The sequence below is a fragment of the Solanum pennellii genome, chromosome 3 (assembly GCF_001406875.1).
Source record: "Solanum pennellii chromosome 3, SPENNV200".
NCBI lineage: Eukaryota > Viridiplantae > Streptophyta > Magnoliopsida > Solanales > Solanaceae > Solanum > Solanum pennellii.
The window spans coordinates 49,643,322-49,656,518 of NC_028639.1; the positions used below are offsets into that span (position 1 = coordinate 49,643,322).

Genomic DNA, 13,197 nt, shown 5'->3' on the forward strand with positions numbered 1-13,197 from the left:
TATCTTGAATATAAGCCAAGATCTTGATTTCGATCTAAGTAGGTGGTAGGTGGCATTTTTCTTGGATATTTTGTTCACGTATGACTTATGTATCAATACCGAAGTTTGGGCAAGGAAACCCAAATTCAAATCACTTGGATAACATTTAAATTTTTCATTGATTTTATTTTAAATTTCCATAACATTTAAACTCTAGATCGAACTCCAACATTAACATATTACCTTAAATTTTCTACTTGATTCCTCTAAAATTGGCCAAAGGGTTATGGGTTCGAACCCCCACAACCTCTTTCATTTTATCCTTTAAATCTTTTTAATTCTTTTTTCCTAAGGCATTGGGAGGTTGTGGGTTCGAATCCCCACATCATCCTTATTTTGTTGTTAATTTAGCTAGAGGCCGTGAGGTGGTGGGTTCAAACCCCCACAGCCTCCCATTTTATTGTTAATTTCTCTAGAGGCTGCGAGGTGGTGGGTTCAAACCCCCACAGCCTCACCTGATTTTTTCTTATTTAATTCGCCCCCTCCTTTCCAGCCTTGAGGTCGTGGGTTCGATTCACACGCCTCACATTTTCCTTTCTTTATTTTTTTATTTTTTTCTTCTTTTATTCGCTGCGTGGAGGTCATGGGTTCGATCCCCACACCCCCATTTTATTTTATTTTTTAAAATTGTTACTCTCTCCTTACTCACCTGCACACCCCATTTCGAATCCCCCAACCCCTTTTTCCTTTTCTTTTTTTTCTACATTGCGAAATTAAGGTATTACGCGGGTGAGGTCACAGGTTCGAAGCCTGGTGGCCTCACCCCTTTTAAAACAATTAAATTTCCATATTTCAACCCCCCTTTTTGAACAAAATTCAAAGTACACTAAGCTGGAAATTTTTTCATAATTTTTAGCTTCCTTTCATCAACCTTTTCATGTTAGTTTCTTAAGGCATTTTCACCAAGCATTTAGTGCATTATTAGGTGTAGTTTAGTAGTTACATTAGTCAAGCATTTTCACTCAAAATTTGTAACTTCACACACCATATGAACATCACATTGTGCACAATTTAGCACATAAAATACAAAATTAATATGCCTTTGCACACTTCCAAACAGTGACCAACTTCACTGCCACACATACACACACACATCACTTTTTCACATGATTTTGAACAACATAATCTTTATTCACAAAATTTCGAACATGCATACGTTAACATAAACATCACGAAAACACGTTTCATCCCTACTTTGTACCAGCAAACATACCCAACCTAAAGTTCAATGGTAGCTATTGACAGGGACATGCAAAGGGGGAACAATCCTAGTTTTCGGAATGAATATCTTGAGTCTTAAGGGGTCACTTGGGAAAGAAACCCATATCTTATTTTATTGTTCAAACGTCGAAGTTGCTGCCCAAAACCCTCTCCAAAATCAGTCCAAGCTTCCTCAACGTCCACACCACTCGACGGACAACTTCTCTTTGCCTTAACGTTTTGGGTTACTTTGTTTTCTTAAAATTTCATGTGAGTTCTTCAAGTGTGAAGAACTCTTAATATTATTTCAGTTCTTGAAGTTTTTTTGGCAGAAACAAACGTGAGAGAGGTGATGAAACGTGAGAGAGATTGAGAGAGAGAGAGAGTAGTAAAATAATAGGAGTTTTAGTTTGGGAATTAGTCAAACTAGGACTCCTTATTAATTTAAATAAAAACCTGATCTAATTAGCTTAGTGAAAGGACCATTATGCCCTTAAAATTTCAGATTTAAAATAATAAATAAATCACTTTAAGTGTTTATCCTATTCATTTTTTTAGGGTTGTTACAAGTAGTTACCTGTTGCTTTTTTTCAAGACGTGGAGCTTTACTTAGACTTGCCAAGGAAACAATACACTTAGAAATTGATTTTTTGTGCAATTGTCTTCTAACTCCCAGTTGCATTCTCATCACAACTAGAATTTCTGATAATTCAATAGATGCAATTTTGATAAATATACTTAAACGTTTATTCATACTCTTCGCAACCAAAGACATCAAAAAAGAGATATATCTTGATTCCCAAAGAAACCAAAGAAAGAAAAGAAAAAGAGCTTCCAGAATCAATCAAGTATATCTTTATTAATATGATAAAATCAAGTAAAACAATTAAAAAGGAAAGGGAATCATAGATGCAACACTAAAAAGTCGAAAGGAAACAAAGAAAGAAAACAAATAATAAGATCTTCCAGAATCAATCAAGCATATCTTTATTGATATGATGAAATCAAGTAAAGCAATTCAAAAGGAAAGAAAATCACAAATGCAACACTAAGAAGGAAAAATAAATATTGTATAATTACAAATTTTGATCCACATCGCAGGAATAAAACGAAAAAACAAGAAAGCTTCACCAAGAAAACTGAGTGAGACTCACAATCTGCAGCAACCATGGAAATGGATCAACACACAATCAATTTAAAAATTGATTCAATCAACCATCATTCCAAAAAGGAAAACAACATCATGCAATCAAGACAACAAACAATTCACACTGATTATGGTGATAAAAAAAGATGACAGCGGCAAAACAGAAGGCTCAAGACAGCAGACAGTATCACAAAAAGATCAACAATGAATTGTACATTAGCATATTTTTAAGGAGGATTAAATTAAGGATCCAAAATTCTCAATCAAGGAAATATTACAAATCCTTGATTGAAAGAAACTCTCTTGGGTTTTGTTGTTAGAGTTAAAAGACCATCGGACACTACTCATATATAAAAGAAGACTCAATCCATCAGTTGAAGATATGCACTTCACTTGAACTTATATTGTAAATCTTCTTTTATCTTTCATAAAACACTGTACACCTTTCAGTGAACAATGATAAAAAAAGAGAAAACAATACTGAGTGTAGGTTATACACGTAGAGGTTGTGTCAACGAAGAAGGTCTAATTTGCACATCAGACGGGCTCTTATCATAACATTCTGTAACACCGAAGTTCTCAACAAGCTCTTAAGGAAACCCTTATAACCAAGGGGACTAGACTAGGCACCACATCGGTGATCCGAACTAGTAAAAAAACAATCTGTGTTATTTACTTACTGCAAGTTATCATTATTGTTTGTCTGTTTTACAAAAGTATAGTTGAGTCGACTAACCAGAGTAGGAAGTCGACTAAAGGGAATTTTAATTCACCTCCCTCTTGACTTTCTATTGGTATCCGAGAAGGTCTCACAGATTTAGTGTTTAACCACACGTGAGCAAAGATCCAGTGGCACACTATCAAACCCTGACGCGTTATTTCAAGACGAACATTCGTCACACCGACCACCATATTTAATGGACAACATTATTCTCACTGGAAAGACAGCTTTAGAATCTTTGTCTATTCAAATGATCATCAAGCATGGATAGTAATCAAGAAGGTACCAAAGCCTATTCCAGGATTGACTGAAAAAGATGGCACTGAAAAGACATTTGATCTTGAATCATTTGATATCACTAAGGAACAGCAAGAGGTAATTCAAACTAATTCTAGAGCTATAAGTTTGTTATATTGTGCAGTGAGTGGAGAAGAATATGATAAAATATCAACATGCGAAACTGGAAAGAAATATGGGATAAACTAGAAGTGACTTATGAATGGACTACTAAAGTAAAAGAAGCTCGGATCAGTTCACTTGTAAATGAATATGAGTTGTTCAAAATGGCTGAAGATGAAAATGTTAAATCCATGTTCTCGAGATTCAGTAAAATCGTCTGCGAACTCAAATCTCTTGGAATGATGTATTCAAATGCACTACAAGTCAGAGAACTCGTTAGAAGTATCCCAAAGCTTGGGAAACTAAAACTATCACTTTTGAAGATGGAAATCTACAGAAAATGACATACAATGAACTTCGAGGCAACTTAATGTCCTATGAACAGAATCGTATTAATAGGTACAATAAGGATGATAAAAAGAAGACTGTGGCATTTACAGCTGAGACATCTGACATTGGAAAGGAAGTCGATGAATATCAAAGCGAAGGAATGTCTCTCATAAATAGAGGAGTCAAACAAACAAAGAAGACAGAGACCTCAACTAGAACTCAATAACAATGAATTCAAAAGAAATGATGATCGTTGCTACTATTGTGGAAAACCATGACATCTCAAACAAAACTGTCTAGATCAAAGAAGGAAAAATAATCGAAGAAATGAGGAAGCCTGGAGTCAAGGAGAAACATCTGAAGATGATCATGATGACACTGCCAACATATGTTCATGGAACTAGCTGAAAAAAGTGAGGTAAGATCTTTTAATTGTCCATATTGTGATGATTTACAAGAACCGTTGGATATGGTTACTGACGAACTGCAAAAAATCATCAATGAATACAATAAGATTGCTCAAAAAAAGAAAGATTGGCAAATTCTTCTTGAAGCAAGACAGGCTGAAATCGACTTACTAGAAGAAAACATGGAGGACGTAAAAATGCAGTTGAACAATAGCAGAAAATCTTCTAGTCATAGCACTAACATATCCAAAAGATCTACTCTCAATTACAGGAGAAGATCTCAAAAATATATTTCCAACAGATCTATATCTAATTCTCATTTTCTATCTGCTAAAATTTTTGTTAGTTTCTCTTTCTATACTTGTGGTGACTTTGGTCACAAATCTTTTAACTGCAGAAAATTTTCTTCTGGTTAATGGATTTGGAGATCAAAAGTTGTTAATCCTAACCCTCAAGGACCCAAAATTATTTGGGTACCAAAAAGAAATTAATCTACTTGTTTTTCAGGAGCAGACCAAAAGAACCTACACAAAGGGAATGTAGGTGGATGCTCTAGACATATGTGCAGAAAGAAAGAAAATTTTGATACTCATAACAAAACCAATGCAGGGACAATAATAAACGTAGTTTGGAGACTCTTCACAATGTGTAAAAGAAAGGAATCTCTACAGTCAACAAGTTGATTCATCAAGTTGATTCTCTCAAGAGTAGAGTCCTACTCTAGTTCTGTCTCTGTCTGTTGGACTGCGTATTAACAACATTTTTCCTCACAAGTGTTGCTCTATTTTAATCTATTATTTCCTGTCTTATCACTATCCTGCATGTTTTTTTTCTTTTTAATTATGCCGAAGGGAGAGATTTTTGCTCCTATAATTCTTATTCATACTAGGGGAGCCCACACAACATGGAAGTCATGAAGACAAGGGGAGCTGCAATTCCCAACATGGAAGTCATGAAGACAGGTGGAGCTACAATTCCCAACAAATTCTACATACATAAACATTAGGGAAGTTCCATGGTCTCCCATAGTATTACACTAAATTGTGTATTAATTGTCATTATCACAAAAGGGGGAGATTGTTAATTTCATAGATGTAGTTGATTTTGATAAATGACACTTAAACGGTTATTCATACTCTTCGCAGGCAAAAACATCAAAAAGAGGTATTTCTTGATGTTCAAAGCAACCAAATAAAGAAAAGAAAAGGAGCTTCCAAAATCAATCAAGTATATCTTGATTGATATGATGAAATCAAGTAAAATAATTCAAAAGGAAAGGGAATCACAGATGCAACACTAAGAAGGAAAAAGGAAAAAAAGAAAGGAAAGAAATAATAAGAGCTTACAGAATCAATCAAGCATATCTTGATTGATATGATGAAATAAAGTAAAGCAACTCAAAAGGAAAGGAAATCACAGATGCAACACTATGAAGGAAAAAGGAATATTGAATCATGACAAAGTTGGATCCACATCGCAGGAATAAAAAGAGGAAACAAGAAAGCTTCATCAAGAAGACTGAGTGATACTTACAATCTGCAGCAACCACAGAAATGGATCAACACACAATCAATCTAAAAGATTGATTCAATCAGTCATCATTCCAGAAAGGAAAACAACATCAGGGAATCAAATAGGACAACTAGCAATTCACACTGATTATGGTGATCAGTAAAGATGATAGCGGCAAAACAGGAGGCTCAAGACAGCAGACAGTATCATAAGAAAATCAACAAAGGACTCTTTATTAGAATATTTTTCAGGCATATTAAATTAAGGATCCAACATTCTCAATCAAGGAAACATTACAAATCCTTGATTGAAGGAAACTCCTTTGGGTTTTCCTGTTAAAGCTAAAAGACCATCGGACACTACTATTTATAAAAGAAGACTCAGTCCATCAGATGAAGATACGCACTTCAATTGAACTTATATTGTATATCTTCTTTTATCTTTCATAAAACTTTGTACACCTTTGAGTGAACAATTGTAAAGAAAAGCGAACGAAAGATCTGAGTGTAGGTTATACCGGTAGAGGTTGTGTCAAAGAAGAAGGCCTGATTTGCACATGAGACAGGTTCGTAATCGTAACATTTTGTAACAGCCAAGTTTTCAACAAGCTTTGACAGAAACCCTTATAACCAAAGGGGACTGGACTAGGCACCACATCGGTGATCCGAATTAGTATAAAAACACTATGTGTTATTTACTTACTGCAAGTTATCATTACTGTTTGTCTATTTTACTAACGTGAATGTGAGTAGACTGACCAGAGTAGGAAATCGACTGGAGGGAAATTTAATTCACCCACCTCTCACCTCTTGACTTTCAATTTCAACTTGCAAACAGATAGCTTCCAAAAGGTTTCAAATTACCACACTAAGATTCTGCAATTTTTCCTTTCCATCAATTGTCAAATTCTCAAGTTGCGCATCAGATTTTATCGCCTGTAGAGCATCATGAAGTTCCCCAGGAGTGTGCTTATCACTTTGCCTCATACATTTATTTTAAGCAACAATTTCATCATCTTACCTCATTAATTTTTTTTTGCAAATTGTGAATCCTTGAATTTGTTATTTTGCTGATGTAACTGCACAATGAGTTGCTCTTCAACTCCAACACGATCATCTGAATTACAACTTTGCCACGAAGACTCACCATTTTGATGAATTAAGGATAACATTTGATTCCCTGAAGAATAGTCGTCTAACATTGCTTTTCTTAGGCGGTGGCCAGAAATTTGGCGCACCAAATTTTGATCTTAAACACCACTCTTTTCAGCACTACATCTAAATCTTTAACAGTATCATGCTTTTCACCAAATTCTAGCTTATTTAAATAATTTTTTTAGCATTGAGATAATCACCAAGATCTCATTGAATTTTTTCTCCTTCAATATGATTTTTTCTCCTTCAATATGATTTTCCCTGACCATGGCATCAACTTGACCATTGGTGAGAGTTCGACAATCAGTTTCTCCATGCCCCTGATGCTTACATCTCTTACAATAATATGGTACATAAGCATACCTGATTTATTGCCATATGTTTGTAATTTCGCCAGAAACTAAATCATTTAATTGAACTCTAATTCTTATTGGAAGAATCTTTAAAAGATTCACCTCAACTTTTACCCGTGCAGTACTAGGTCGTGTTTTATCATAGGTCGCTTGATCCAAATGAAGAGGTTGTTCAACTACTGAAGCCATTAAAAACAGAACATTACGAGCAGAATATTGATAGGGTAAACTTGAGAAAGAAATTCATGCCATTGCAATGGAGGTTTCTTCCCTAGGACTAAAAGAGGGAGTCCACTTTTGGATTCTGAATGGTATAACAGTAGCAACGAACTTAATCGACCTACTAGTTCTAAAAAGATTGCAATGTAATCTTCCTTCAAAGTGAACCACAACATCACATGCCGACTTTCTAATAACCCAATGTTACATTCACCCTTAAATCCTAATTGTTGAGGCAATATTTTCCATAAATCAGGAAGTTCATGCCTTCCATGTGAAAATTTGAGAACGAGAGCGTATTTTAAATTCTTTTCCGTGATAAACATTTCTATGTCTTTGGAGTCAAACACCATTGTGGGTTCTCAATTTAAAAGAATGACAGGTTTGAGAGATTTCTCACTAGATTAATATTGGTTGCCGCTGATTGCAAAAGCATATTTACGACATGTATAGGGTTGACGTTTGTCTCTCCAAAAGCCATTGGCTGGGGAGAGGGCAAAGCAACCATGGCTGCTATACATGCCATATATCGCTTGAAATAAAGAGAGTGAAGATAGTTTTTGGATTTAGAGTACTCAATACTTGAACTTGGTATAGAGCCATGCGCAAATTAGATGCTTCTAACTGTACCCCGATTATCATTCAATCTGAAAATTCCTCTTTCAATGCAAGAATTATTCTAAATGAAACAAATTATGATGTGTGGTCTCAAATCATAGAGATGCATATTGCTGAAAAAAGAGAAACTCTCATTTCTTCGTGGGAATACACAACCACCTACTAAAAAAGACGAAGGATATGAGAAATGGTACATTAACAATCAAAAGGTTAAGAGGTGGATGTTGATGTCTATGTCTTGAGATTATGAAGCGATATATTCGCTTACCTACTGCTCAAGAAATCTGGAAAGCTCTGTCAACAACCTTCTATGATGGAACAGATGAACTACAAGTCTACACTTTGAATCAAAAAGCCTTTTCTGCCAAAACTGACAAATCTCTCTCTTCTACTATGGGGAATTGATTGAATTTTTTTATGAGTTGGATCACCGTAATAAGGTGATCATGGAAAATGAGAAGGATTTCAGTTCTTACCGGAAGTCTATTCAAAGACAAAGGGTGCACATCTTTATTACTGGTTTGGATAGTGAATTTGAACAGATTCGTGGGGAAATCTTGAGGAAGGATCCTGTTCCAGAATTAGAAGAACGCTACTCAATGGTATGTTGTGAATCTGCTCGGCATGCAATAGTGAATGTAGATCTTGAAAATCTGAATCAGCAGTCATGGTGAGCAAATATTGATCTAATCAAAGTCAATTCTCTCTAAATCAACCAGGTCGAATGAGGTCTAAGGGTATCAACACGTCCACTTATAAGTGTACTCATTGTGATCAGATGGGGCACACAAAAGATTTATGTTTTGGAATTGTGGGACTTCCAGAATGGTGGGATCATAACCGTGATTTAAGAGAGAGAAATCCAAGCAAGAGTTCCACTTCGCAATTGTAGAAACAGATGCCAAGGAAGATGTTGCTGGACAATCCACATCCTTGGTAGCAACGAGAGGTAACAATGGTAAGGCTTTCAATTCATCTGCACTTGTTTCTAATTGTACAGGGATAATTGATTCCGGAGCTACGGATCACATGACATTTGATTCTAGACAAGTTTCATCCCTTAAACCATTGTCACAAAAGTATATTTCCACCGCTAATGGTTCTTCGACACCTATCATTGGGGAAGAATCTTTGTCTCTCATTAATAATTTGAATTTAGACAGTGTCTTAGTAGTTCCATCGTTGGATTGTAACATTTTGCCTGTTTCTCAAATTACCATAACTATATCTTGTTTTGTGATTTTTTGGCCTGACTATTGTGTGCTTAAGGACATCCAAACGAGGAAGAAATTGGTTATGGTACTAGACAAGAAAAGTTGTATTACTTGGATTTGGAGTCAAAAAATTCTGATCAGTTGAGCCAAGCATTACCGGTTGATGTGTTTAGTTGAGAGGACAAAACAAGGAAATATGATATTTGGTTATGGCAGCGACAATTGGGACATGCTTCTTTTGGATATCTTAATAAATTGTTTCCTAATTTATTGACAAAATTTGATTTTTCTGATTTGCATTGTGATACATGTAAACTTTCAGAGAGTTACCGTGTGTCTTTTTCACCAAAAAAGAATAAAAGTTCAATTCGTTTTATGATAAAACATTTAGGTGTTTGGGGTCCATCCAAGGTGAATACGTTAGGTGGATCACTTTGGTTTGTTACTTTTACAGACGCTTGTACTAGAATGACTTGGGTGTGTTTGATGAAGTTCCAAGTGAAGTGAATTTGTTGTTTCAAAAGTTTCATAAAATGATTTGTACTCAATATAATGCCCAAGTAAGAGTTCTATGTAGTGACAATATGGGAGAGTATTCCAGCTGTGAACTTAAACGATATTTAGAAAAACATGGAACAGCTCATCAAACTACTTGTCCCAATACAACACAAGAGAATGGGGTAACTGAAAGAAAAAATTATTATTTGTTAGAACTTGTTCATGCTCTATTGATTAAAGCTCATCTGCGATAATGTTATTGGGGAGAAGCACTCAGTTGTGCAACATATTTGATTAATTGAGTGCCTTCTAGCTGAATTTACTTTAAAACACCATCTCAGGCTCTTGTTGAAGTGGTGATTGCACTGGCAGTCCCAAATTTTGAATCCTCGTGTTTTTGGTTGTGTAACATTTGTACATCTTCATAAGCATCAATGCGACAAACTATCCCCTCGTGCACTGCGGTGTGTTTTCTTGGGATATACTACTCATCAAAAGGGGTACAAATGTTTTCATCCTCCAGCTCAATGAATGTTTGTTACAATGGATGTTATTTTTCATGAAGAGTCTATGCATTTTTCTAATGAAACAAAACTCCAAGGGGAGGACGTGAAGGATATTTTGTCTCTAAATTATGAAAAATTGATACTTTCTGCACCTAGTAACCAAGTTGTAGATGAATCAAATTTATGTGATGGTGAACATCAAGAAATGAGACATAACTAAGATATGGTAGAATCAGATTTGGGTACTGCTGAAAATTAGGAAATTGATGAAGAAGATTTGGCTGCTACTGGAAATTAAGAAATTGGGGAAGTTAGTCCAATATCACATGAACCCCTCACCCAACAAGCAACTGATGTACAAATCAATCGTCGCCAACTCAGGATGTTTCTCATTTTGTACTTCAACAATCAGTCAAACAACTACCACCACGACACAATGAGGTCTTTCTAAACCTACCTATGAACTAGAAATTTCTGGTAGGACTAGATACTCATTGAGCCATTTTGTGTCTAATCATCGTTTGTCGAAATCAAACAAGTCATTTCCTAACAATGTGAAGGAAGCCTTAGTTGAAATTCTTGAAAAAAAATTAATATATGGGAACTTGTCGATTGTCCATCAGGAAAGAAAATAGTTGGATGTTGATGGGTGTATACAGTCAAGTACAAAGCAGATGGTATGATAGAACGATTCAAAGCGAGGTTGGTGGCAAAGGAATATACTCAGACTTATGAATCGTCTATACCGAAACATTTACACCTGTTGCAAAAAGCAACACAGTTTGAGTGTTATTATCCCTGGCTGCAAATTTTTGATTGGCCACTACAACAATTTGATGTGAAAAATACTTTTCTCCATGGTGAGCTGTCTAAAGAAGTCTATATGGACTATCCTCCAGGGTACGGGATTCAGAGACCACATGATCCTGAAGTATGCAGATTGAAGAAATCACTTTATGGATTGAAACAATCACCAAGAGCGTGGTTTGGAAAATTCACCAAATTTGTGAAGGCATTTGGCTATACTCAAAGCAACACCGATCACACTTTGTTCTTGAAGAGACAACAAGATAAAATTACTGCCCTAATTGTATATGTTGATGACATGGTGGTGACTGGAAATGACTCTGAAGAAAGGAAAGCTCTCCAAAGCTACCTATCTAAACAATTTGAGATGAAGGACCTTGGTCCATTAAAGGTTTTCCTTGGAATTGAAGTGTCTAGATCATCTAAAAGAATTTTTTTATTCCAAAAAAATATACTTTAGATTTTTAAAGGAATCTGGCATGACAGCTTGCCTACCAACTGATACACCTGTTGAAGAAGGCCTGAAATTAAGTGTTGAACCTGATAAAATCCCAGTTTATAAAGGAAGATATCAGAGACTTGTAGGAAGATTGATGCACCTAGCACACACAAGACCATACCTTGCAAGTCTGCTCCAGCAAAGGGGATTTTGTTCACAAAATGTACAGATCCTCTAGTAATGAATGTATATACGAATGTTTACTGGACTAGAGCTATCAATGACAGATGGTTTATTTCGGGATATGTCTCTTTTGTGAGAGGAAATCTTGTTGAACAGAGAATCCAATAAGCAAAATGTTGTTGCTTGGTCAAGTACAGAGGCGGGGAATGACACTTGGAATATGTGAAGCATTATGGTTGAGACTTCTCTTAACGATTTGGGTTATCCACCTAAGGCACCAATCCAACTACATTGTGATAATAAGGCTGCACGTGATATTGCACACTATCCGGTATAACACTATCATACCAAGCATGTAGAAGTAGACAGACTTTTCATCAAGGAAAAGTTGGATGGAAAGATATTAGAGTTACCCAAGATTCGATCTGGAAGTAGTTGACATCTATGCACCAACTTGAGGGGGAGCGTAGAGATATATTTAGAACTTGTAGAGATAATTTGTCATCTTTTAAAATAGGAACTCGATTTTGGTAATCTTTGTAAAATAGGAAGATATTAGTTCTTTCCATAAATTGTAACTTAGTTGTAGTTATATAATCATGTACATGCCTCCTTTGAAAAATAATAAAATACAAAAAAGAAATATTTTGTTCAAGATTTGAACTGTTAGATCAATTTTCAACAATAAATAAGAAATCAGATTGAAACATGTTCTTTCCCGAAAACCGGCATGGTTCCAGCATCAGCTAAAGCTTTTCTTTTCATCTTGATGACAATATCAATCAAGCACAACCAAGTTGTAGAACACAACTTGAACACTAGATCACACTCTTCTAGTATCACCCTGCAACCAAATATGCAAAAATATCAATACAATAAGAAGTAGAGAAACACAACATTCATACTCGCAAGAAAAAAACATAAAAAAATTAATATAAATAGTGTATCTATGAATCCAATCGAATACAATGGCTAATGGATAACAACCATACAAAGAAAAAAATCAAACAAATTAATTTACTATTAACAACTAACAGGTATCGAACCTCAAAACAGCCGATCTAAATTACTGGAAAATCGGAGAAAATCATCAGAGTTCTGCAAAATAGACAGAAAAATCTTACCATTACCAGTAAATTCAACTAGGTTCAGATTGAGGCATAGTTGATTAATTGATTGAACATATATAAATCCTATTTCAGATAATAACAAAACCCGTAATTTTCACTCATAAGATCCTATATCAGGTGAAAATCCAAAATTCAAGAACAAAAAGCAAAACTTCACCTGAAAAGAAACACTAAAAACACCCCAAATAAAAAGGAACAATTGAATGACACTATATACATATATATATATATATATATATACATATATATATATATATATATATATATATATATGTATGTATGTAGGAATCAAACGAGAACCTTTTTCTCTGTTCTGTAACA

At 35.1% G+C, this 13,197-nt stretch overlaps 1 pseudogene; it reads right to left on the bottom strand.

The window, feature by feature from the left end:
• The window catches only part of LOC107013411, a 54,557-nt pseudogene extending 42,046 nt beyond the window's left edge, over positions 1–12,511 (bottom strand).
• Between the last annotated feature and the right edge of the window lie 686 nt (positions 12,512–13,197).